We start from the raw sequence: 10,861 nt of genomic DNA, 5'->3' as shown, positions 1-10,861 counted from the left end.
ACGTGTTGTCTAACCGATGAGAGTTAGACGTGTAGTGTAACTCCTTCATATTAGTTTGAATGGAACCGTAATTAGATGTGTCGTCTAATCCCATTATACCAAGTGGTCTAATGGATCCTACTATTAGACGGGGGTGTTTAACTTCATTAGACTTGTTAGTCTAATTGAAAAACGTCTAATGTCATGCTTATGCAGTTGCTTGAAGCTAGCATTCGTCTACCCACGATCAACTAGCTGTATGTTATTCCTGCTCCACTATTCCGTGCAGATCAGTACGACAGCTAGTTGCAACCAATTAACTAATGTCAAGTAAGATAATATTCTTCCCACTAGTTTTTTCTTGTAGTACAATCCTAAAAGAATATTCAGCGCACTACCAGATTGGTACGGCCACGATCCTGGTGCTCAGTGTCTGTTGTACTTGTGTACTATGGAGGTTTTCCAATGGAAGTTCGCCACGTGTCATTGTAGAAGATCCAACCGTTGGTACCTGCTATGTATTTAAAGACCTTCAAGAATAACGAATGATCTCTCGATCGATCAGGACATACGCAAACATACAAGCTGATACACGAATAATCTCACGAATTGCTTTCTTGCCTTATTGTGTGTATATCAAGAGAGAGATAGAATCAAAGTATTGTCAAGCTGAGTGTATTTTTCAATATACTGTAAGTTGAACAGAGTATTTTCTGTTCAACAGTTAGCTAGCCGTGCAATTATATTTGATTCTAAGAAACGTATAGTGAATCCTTCCGGTGGTTGGAAGAAGAGGTGACGTATGAGAGTTTTGCTCTGAACATCCATAAACAAACTATTGTGTCATTTACATTCTGTCATCTTCTCATTTTTTGGTTCTTAGCTTCAAACCTGAGCAAACGTTTCCGCACTTGAATCGTTCAAGAGTTTGCAAGGGTTTGTGAAGAATAGAAAGTTATTTAAATCCCTAACAGAATTTCTATCAAATTGTTTATCCGAAGTCGTCATCAATAGCCAGACCCATGTCTCTATTGCTGTCGTCGATCCTATCAATTGGTATCAGAGCCATGTTTCTATTCTCAAGTATCTAGAACATGAATCATGTATATCATCAATGAGATCCCTCTCTTGTCAAGAGATAATTGCGACTATTGGATGATGAGAATGCAAGCTCACTTGGCTGCTCTTGATTGTGATATGTAGAGCGTCATTACCGATGGTCCCATAAAAATTTTGATGTCAAGATGTGAGTGGACAACTGAAGATAAGATGACCAATAACATGGATAATATGGCCAAAAATATTCTGTATCAATAGATCAACATGAACATATTCTATGAGATCAAGTCCTGCTCCTCTACTAAAGAAATTTGAGAGAAGCTGATTCAGATATATGGTCGAAATGTTCAAGTCAAGAAGAATCAGAAGGACCAGAAAGTTTTCATGTGTGATCAAAACAAATCCAAATGGGCTGACAGCGACTTAGAGAATTCTCCTATTGAAAAGGATACTAAAACTGTAACATGCTTGATGGCAGACGATCAATCCAAGGTAAATGACATTTCCCCACCAGAATTTTCCAACGAAGAGTTAACTACTGCACTTAATGAAATGACCATTAAGTATAAGAAGTTATCAGATTCCTTTTATGAAATGAAAGTAAAATATGAGGCCAATATTTCCTCTTCACATGAAATTTCTGAATCAAATGTTTTTGAAAAGAAAGTGGTAGAGATCTCATTCGAGAATGAAATGCTCAAGGAACAGATCCAAAAACTCTCTTCTAAAAACAAAAGATTAAACTATGTTGTTAGTGCATGGAAAAGGTCTAAAGAAGCTGTCAAATATCAGATTAGTCTGTTAAAACCTGCTGGATCTATATCCGGTTTGGGATTTGATAGCGGAGACCCAAACCAACTCTACAAAAAGTTGAACTCAGTAACTAACAAGCTTAAGCCAATAAGTTTTGTCAAAGGAAGTTTAACTAAAAGTGAATCTGATCTAATTCATGAAGAATTAGCTTTGAAGAATGAAATAACTTATGTCCCGCCGACTGTTAGCTGGCTGAAAAATAAGTTAAAAGCAGCCAGCAAGTTTGGCAATCTAAAACTTGGCAAGAAGTCAAGAATTTATAAAAGAAAATCATCTTCAAAGACTAAGGGATCAGTGGCTAGCAGGAAGGCGTCTGCTATGTCAAAATCATACGCATTAATCACAACACAAAATGGGAAATCCATCAAAATAACTCAAATATGGATTTCTAAGGGACTGATTGACCGAGGACCCAATTGAATGTGGGTACCAAATGATTGTAAATATTATTTTGTGTAGGTACAAGTAAATGATGGTCTCGAGGAATCTGTATGGTATCTTGATAGCGGCTGTTCCAGACATATGATAGGAAACAGACGACTTCTCACTAATATAGCAGATTGTTCTAGACCTAAGATCATTTTTGGCGACAACAAGAAGGGTACGACCATGGGTAATGGTAAGATTATCCATGGTAATCTAACCATTAATGACGTGTTACTTGTTGACAATCTATGCTATAACCTAATTAGTATTAGTCAATTATGTGATAATGGTCTATCAGTTTATTTTTAAACTCATGCATGCCTAGTTAAGGATCAACATGGTAATACTTTGTTAATCGGTAGTAGAGTAGGAAACTCATATAAAATGAATTGTTAGAAAGAAGCATCTGATCCTATGTGCATGATTGCCAAGAATGACAAGAAATAGTTATGGCATAAAAGGTTAAACCATCTAAATTTCAAAACCATCAACAACATTTGTTCTAATAACTTAGTATTCGGTTTTCCTAAACTACAGTTTTCTAAGGACAAGGTATGTTTTGCTTGCCAATTAGGCAAACAGTGCAAATCATCGTTCAAAAGTAAAGGGAAATCTCAATTCAGTCGTTGCTTAGAACTGTTACACATGGATTTGTTTGGTCCAATTCTAGTAAAGAGCCTAGGAAGAATGAGATTCTCTCTAATTGTTATTGATGATTTCTCACGATTTTAATGGGTAGCATTTTTACCATCAAATGATAAAACTGCTGAAAATTTGATTAGAATCTTTAAAAGAATTCAAAATCAGAAATCTTTGAATATTGCGTGCATTAGAAGTGATCAGGGAACAGAGTTCACAAACAGATACCTTTCCTCTTATCTCGAGGAGTTTGGGATTAGGCACGAGTTGTCTAGTGCTAGAACTCTACAGCAGAATGGCATTGCTGAGAGAAGAGTGAGGACTCTGAAGGAAGCAGCGAGATGTAGGCTAGCTGAATCAGACGTACCTTAGAGGTTCTGGGAAGAAGCCATAAACACAGCTTGGTACACACAAAATCGGTCAATAATTAACAAACGTTTTGATAAAACTCTTTATGAACTGTATTATGGGAGAATTCCCATAGTTTCATACTTCAAAGTATTCGGGTGTAAATGTTTTATCCATAACAATGGAAAGGCTTATTTGACCGCTTTTGATGCTAAAGAATATGTTGGATTCATGCTGGGATATTCCTCAGTAAGCAAGGCTTACAGAGTATATAACAACAGAACACAAACTATTGAGGAATCCCTTCATGACGTCTTTGATGAGCCTGTTGAGAGTAACTCTATTGATCCCATTGACCTTGCTAATAGATTGGAAGCAACGAGTCTTGAGTCTGTAAGTGAGGATGAAGCTCTGGATAAACGGATTTCATTGTCTGATCTTGTGGCTGATCCGGTTGAAATCCAACTAGACGTACAAACTCCTATTCAATAAACAGTTGAGAGTTCGGACGTCGCGGAGTCACCTACTCAGATGACCAATCCCTTTGGATCCAACTTCAGATGGAACAAGAATCATCCACTAGAATTGATCATCGAAAATCCTTTCTCTCCTCGAAGGACAAGACGTCAACTGATGGATGAAATGGTCAATTCTACCTTTATTTCTCAAATTAAACCAAAGAAAATTGGTGAAGCAATGGTTGATCCAGATTTGATCAATGCTATGTAGAAGGAGTTAAACCAATTTGTGAGAAATAAAGTGTGCCATCTTACTCCTAGACCGACTGATCGGTCAGTCATTGGAACAAGATGGGTCTTTAGAAACAAGCTCAGTGAAGATGATTTAGTTATTAGAAATAAAGCCCGTTTAGTTGCTCAAGGATGCAGACATGAGGAAGGTATCGACTTTGATGAGTATTTTGAACCTGTAGCAAGAGTTGAGGCAATTAGAATCTTCTTGGCGTATGCATCATTTAAGAATTTTAAAGTTTTTCAAATGGATGTAAAAAGTGCATTTTTAAATGGTAAATTAAATGAAGATGTTTATGTTGAGCAACCTCTTGGTTATATAGATCATACTTTACCAAATCATGTTTTCAAACTTGATAAAGCTTTATATGGTTTGAAACAAGCTCCTAGGTATGATACTTTGACTGAATTTCTGTTTGATCATGATTTTGTTATTGGAACTGTGGATAAAACATTGTTTAGATTCACTAAACTCTCACATTCTACTTGTTCAAATATATGTTAATGATATTATATTTGGATCAACTAACCCCAAATTGTGTGAGAAATTTTCCAAACTGATACAGGACAGATTTAAAATGAGCATGATGGGAGAATTAACTTTCTTCCTCGGTCTTCAAGTTCGTCAGTTGGAGAAAGGAACCTTCATCAATCGGGCCAAGTATAACAAAGACTTACTAAAGAAGTTTGGGATGGAGAACTACTCTGCTGCAGCTACTCCAATGAGCTCCTCTAGTAAATTGGACAAAGATGATGGTGGTCAAAGTGTAGATGTCACAGCCTATAGAGGTCTTATTGGGTCATTGTTCTATGTTACTGCTAGTTGATCAGATATCCAATTTGTTGTTGGTATTTGTGGAAAATTCCAGGCTAATCCTAAACTTTCTCACTTCACTGCTGCTAAACGCATTCTAAAATATTTGAAAGGAACTCAAAATGTAGGACTGTGGTATCCGAAGGATACCAGTTTCAATTTAACTAGTTTCTCAGATGCAGACTATGTAGGTGAGTACATAGTCTGCATAGAAAGAGTACAAGTGGAACTTGCCAGTTCCTTGGAGATCGTCTTATCTCATGGTTCAAAAAGAAGCAAACGTCTTTTTCCACGTCTACAGCTGAAGTAGAGTACCTTGCTGCTGGTAGTTGTTGCTCTCAGCTCTTATGGGTTCAACAACAACTTAAGGACTATGGGATTGAGGTTAAAGAATCTCCAATTTTCTGCGACAACACTAGTGCTATCGCAATCACCTATAATCCAGTTCTACACTCTCGGACAAAGCACACATCGAAATAAGGCATCTCTTCATCTGAGAGCATGTCAATCAGAAGTAGATTCGTCTTGAATACATCCCAATAAATCAACAAACTGCAGACATATTCACAAAGCCTCTACCCGTAGCTAAGTTTTCTCACTTTAGAAACATTTTAGGACTTGTTGATCTTGATTAATGTTATTATGTGCATAAACTGAGGGGGAACATATTGTTTAAAACGTAACTAGACAAACAAGAAGACGGAGGTCTCAATGCATCCAATTGACTAGAAATTTAAGAAGCATGACTACTTAGACGTACGTCTACTCAAGCAGTCTTTATCTTCTTTTGGGAACTCATGTCTTGGTTAATTAACCTGCGCGGTTAGACGTATACGTCTAATAGACGTTAGACGTTTATAAGACAATAGCAATTGAAAGCTCACGTCTAACCTGAAACACGTCTAGTACGTGTTGCTTATGCGTAATTAGATGTCTACGTCTAATAGACGTTAGACGTTTATAAGACAAGATTGATTAGACGTCAACATCTAATATATGGATTTCCCAATTAGAAGTGAAGAATGTGGAAAGTAGTTTAAAAGTCTAATTACTTGTGCAATTAAACTTTTCATCTTCTGGCTATCGGGACAGTTGTCTTCTATCATTGTATCTGTCTGAGTACTTTTTATCGCCAAAAATAAATCAGTCACTTCTCAAATAAATTGAAGACAGGTGTCTCTCAATTTGTTAAAAGTGACTAAAATTTCTGATAACTTTCTTTTATACATTTAATATTAACTGTGTAGTTTCATGATTAATATTAATTGATAGTTGTGTCCCTTGGGAATAGTTTCTAAAATTTTTGACAGTTGGAATAATCATTAAATATTAAATGTTACACGTTATCTCTCTGATATTTAATGAATGGTGTCACTCAAATGGTTGAGTACTCTTAAATCCTTGATTCTCTCTCTAGAATTCGAATCGTCAAGATCTTGTATTTATCTTACTAAAATGACTTCCTTCTCTCCGAAATCCCTGCAAGTAAACTTCAAATCTATTTCTACTCTAACAATTCCTGAAATGGTTCAAATGTTTGAATCATTGAAAGCTTCTCGGTTGAATAAGTCTCTTCGTCCTCACTGCATCTATCACGAACAAGTTGTTCGTGAATTCTTTGACACCGCTTTCTTCCATCATAATAAGTACATTTGTGAAACTGTATTGGGCAAAAGTATTTGCTTCACTGAAGAAATATTCGGAATGTTCTTCAGACTCCCAACCGAAGGAATCCATGAGTTTCCTTCTTCCTTAAATGAAATTATGTCTAAAATGATGCATGTCTTTTCAGATGAAATCTTCGAAGGAGAAATCCTTCCTGTTGAGTATCATGGGAAGAGTAACTGCTTGAAGGTTAAGTATGCCCTACTCAACGACATCATCTCTAAATCCCTCCTTACAAAAGACTGCTCCTACATCTACTGTACGAAAGTCTTTGAAATAATGGTGGCCATCACAAGGGGTGTAGCCATCAACTGGTCGAAATTCCTCTTCAGCAATCTGGTTAGAATTATTTCCTCTCGAAAGAAGATCTTCGGTTATGACGTTCCTCTTTGTGCATTCCTTTGCTTTCTCCTTACTGAACCTGGTCATGTGTTTCATGCCAGCTCTTCCAAAATATTGAACAACCAGAAGGTTGTCAACTATGTTCTTCGGGTGAATAGGCTCACGTCGAAGAAACAAAAAATGGATGTCTACAACTCTGCTCTAACCTCATCCCTAAAGACATCTATAGATTCCCTTCCCAGATGATGTTAAAAAGGGGGGAAAAGAAAGAAAGGAAAAAAGATTAGCCTTAGACTTATGTCGACTTACGTACGTCGCGTTAACTAAACGAGAAGGTATACCATGCCACCTATCATCCCCTCTTTCCATAGAGGAAAGAAAAAGAAAAGATAGAGTGGCATGTTCCCTGCCTTGTTCTCAGGTTGGCCTTTCTACTTAACTAAGTAAGTATTCTACTCGTGTAGTGGGTGTATGGGCTAGCCAGTGGTGCGGTCAGTTATGAACAACTCCACTTTTTCTTTTGTAGGTTTATCTACTACATCTGGTTGTGCCCACGGGAAGGAAGAATCTTTTGATGTTGTTTTGTGTTGTCTTGATTTTTTTTTTTTAATTTCTATTCTTGAAAGGTGTTTTTGTATTTTTTGTTGAAAAATATTCCTGATTATGCTTTTATTTGATTATGGTATATGAATAGTTTGTTTCTATCTACTACATTACTCATATAATCTTTTAGTTGTGCAAAGTTTTAACATTATCATCAAAAAGGGGGAAATTGTTGAGTTAAATTATTTTGACTAAGAGTCAAAGTATTCTGACTAATGGAATTTTGATGATGAGTTGGTATAAAACTTAAGCTAAGCCGTCTAATTGTTTTTGTGCAGGTGTAACAAAAACATGTTATATTAGACTAAGTTTGAATGAGGTTCATTAGACTTATTAGCTATTAGACGCATTAAGTTAGACGTGCAATCTAACGGATACGTAGTTAGACGTGCAGTCTAACAGGCGTAGTTAGACGTGTAGTCTAACAGATACGTAGTTAGACGTGCAGTTTAACAGATACATAGTTAGACGTGCAGTCTAACAGATACGTAGTTAGACGTGTATTCTAACAGACGTAGTTAGACGTGTAGTCTAACAGATACGTAGTTAGACGTGCAGTTTAACAGATATGTAGTTAGACGTGTAGTCTAACGGATAAGTAATTATACATGCAGTTTAACAGGCGTAGTTAGACGTGTAGTCTAACAGATACGTAGTTAGACGTGCAGTCTAACAAATACTTAGTTAGACGTGTAGTCTAACAGATACGTAGTTAGACGTCTCGTCTAACGGATACGTAGTTAGACGTGCAGTCTAATAGGCGTAGTTAGACGTGCAATCTAACAGATACGTAGTTAGACGTGCAGTTTAACAGGCGCAGTTAGATGTGTAATCTAACAAATATGTAGTTAGACGTGCAGTCTAACAGATACGTAGTTAGACGTGTCGTCTAACAGATGAGAGTTAAACGTGCAGTCTAACTCCGTCAGATTAGTCTGAAGGGAAGCGTAGTTATATGTGCCGTCTAACAGATGAGAGTTAGACGTGCAGTCTAACTCCTTCAGATTAGTCTGAAGAGAAGCGTAGTTAGACGTGTCGTCTAACAGATGAGAGTTAGACGTGTAGTCTAACTCCTTCAGATTAGTCTAAAGGGAAGCGTACTTAGACATGTCGTCTAACAGATGAAAGTTAGACGTGCAGTCTAACTCCTTCTGATTTGTCTGAAGGGAAGCGTAGTTAGACGTGCCGTCTAATAAATGAGAGTTAGACGTGCAGTCTAACTCCTTCAGAATAGTCTGAAGGGAACCGTAATAAGACGTGTCGTCTAATCCCATTAGACCAGGTGGTCTAATGGATCATACTATTAGACGGGGGCGTCTAACTTCATTAGACTTGTCAGTCTAATTGAAAAACGTGTAATGCATGCTTAAGTAGTTACTTGAAGCTAGCATCGGTCTACCCACGATCAACTAGCTGTATGATACTCCTGCTCCACTATTATGTGCAGATTAGTAAGACAGCCATTTGAAACCAATTAACTAATTCCACGTAAGCAAATATTCTTCCCACTACTTGTTTCTTGCAGGACAATCCTAGAAGAATATTCAGTGCACTACCAGATTGGTACGGGCAAAATCCTGGTTCTTAGTATTTGTTGTACCTGTGTACTATGGAGGCTTTCCAATGGAAGTTCACCACGTGTCATTGTAGAAGATCTGATCGTTGGTACCTGCTCTCTATTTAAAGACCTTTAAGGACAACGAATAACATACGCAAACATACAAGCTGATATAGGAACAATCTCACGTATTTCTTTCTTGTCTTACTGTGTATATCAAGAGAGATATAGAATCAAAGTATTTTCTAGTTGAGTGATATTCTTCAATATATTGTAAGTTGAACAGAGTCTTTTCTGTTCAACAGTGAGCTAGCCATGCAACTTTATTTGATTCTAAGAAACGTATAGTGAATCCTTCTAGTGGTTGGAAGAAGGGGTGACGTAGGAGAGTTTTGCTCCGAACATCCATAAACAAACTGCTGTGTCATTTACATTTTGTCATCTTCTCATTCTTTGGTTCTTAGCTTCAAACCTGAGCAAACGATTCCGCACTTGAATCGTTCAAGAGTTTTCAAGGGTTTGTGAAGAATAGAAAGTGATTTAAATCCCTAACAGGATTTCTATCAAATCGTTTATCCGAAGTCGTCATCAATAGTTAGATCCCTGTCTCTATTGCTGTCGCCGATCCTATCATAAAAATATAGAAGAAATAAACTAAGTACCATTTCATTGAATAGTTGAAGTGTAATGATGAAAAAAAAAGTGATATTAACATGATAATGTTTTTGTTGAGTCAAATCAAATTGAATAAAATAAACTAAGGAAATAAGTTTATTCAATGCTGACATTATTTTGATAATTTATGTTAAACTTAGTTAAGATCAATCAAAGCTGAAGAGCTAAATGTCTTATTGAAAACAAATGTGACTAAGCTGTCTATGTGTTTTGTCAAGGCACAAATCTAAAAGACTTTTCTATTTCAGTCGCGGTCTAAAGCAGGCAGTCATAGACATCCTACGTAGTTAGACGAGAAAGTCTAACTCCTTTAGACGCGGTCTAAAGGGAAACGTAGTTAGACGAGCTAGTCTAACTCCTTTAAACGCGGTCTAAAGGGAAACGTAGTTAAACGAGGTAGTCTCACTCCTTTACACATGGTCTAAAGGGAAACGTAGTTAGACGAGATAGTCTAACTCTTTTAGACGTGGTTTAAAAGGAAACGTAGCTAGACGATGAAGTCTAACTCCTTAGACATGGTCTAAAGGGAAATATAGTTAGACGAGGAAGTCTAACTCCTTTAGACGCGGTCTAAAGTGTAACATGGTTAGACGAGGAAGTCTGACTCCTTTAGACGCGGTCTAAATGGAAACGTAGTTAGACAAGGTAGTATAACTCCTTTAGACGTGGTCTAAAGGGAAATATAGTTTGACGAGGTAGTTTAACTCCTTTAGACGTGGTCTAAAGGGAAACGTAGTTATACGAGGTCATCTAACTCCTTTAACACGGTCTAAAGAGAAACATAGTTAGGCGAGGAAGTCTAACTCCTTTAGATGCGGTTTAAAGGGAAACGTAGTTAGACAAGGAAGTCTAACTCTTTTAGACGCGGTTTAAAGGGTAACGTAGTTAGACGAGGTTGTCTAACTCCTTTAGACGCAGTTTAAATGGAAACGTAGTTAGACGACGTGTAACTCCTTTAGACGACGTGTAACTCCTTTAGACGCGGTCTAAAGAAGAATGTATGATGCCTTGCTTTAGCAGCCGTCTAAAGGAAGCATTATTCTAACCACGTTCACTCAGTTGTCTTCTGTTCCTGCCTTCAGCTGTCTGACAAGCCAGCTGATTCTATCAAATGAATGAATGTCACATACGCGGATATCTCTCAATTGCATTCCCAGTACAAGACAAGATCAGAGGATATTCGGCGCACTA

This window comes from Impatiens glandulifera, chromosome 3 (assembly GCF_907164915.1).
Source record: "Impatiens glandulifera chromosome 3, dImpGla2.1, whole genome shotgun sequence".
In the NCBI taxonomy this organism is placed as follows: domain Eukaryota; kingdom Viridiplantae; phylum Streptophyta; class Magnoliopsida; order Ericales; family Balsaminaceae; genus Impatiens; species Impatiens glandulifera.
The sequence above is the reverse complement of the archived record's forward strand: the minus strand, read 5'-3'. Positions refer to the sequence as shown.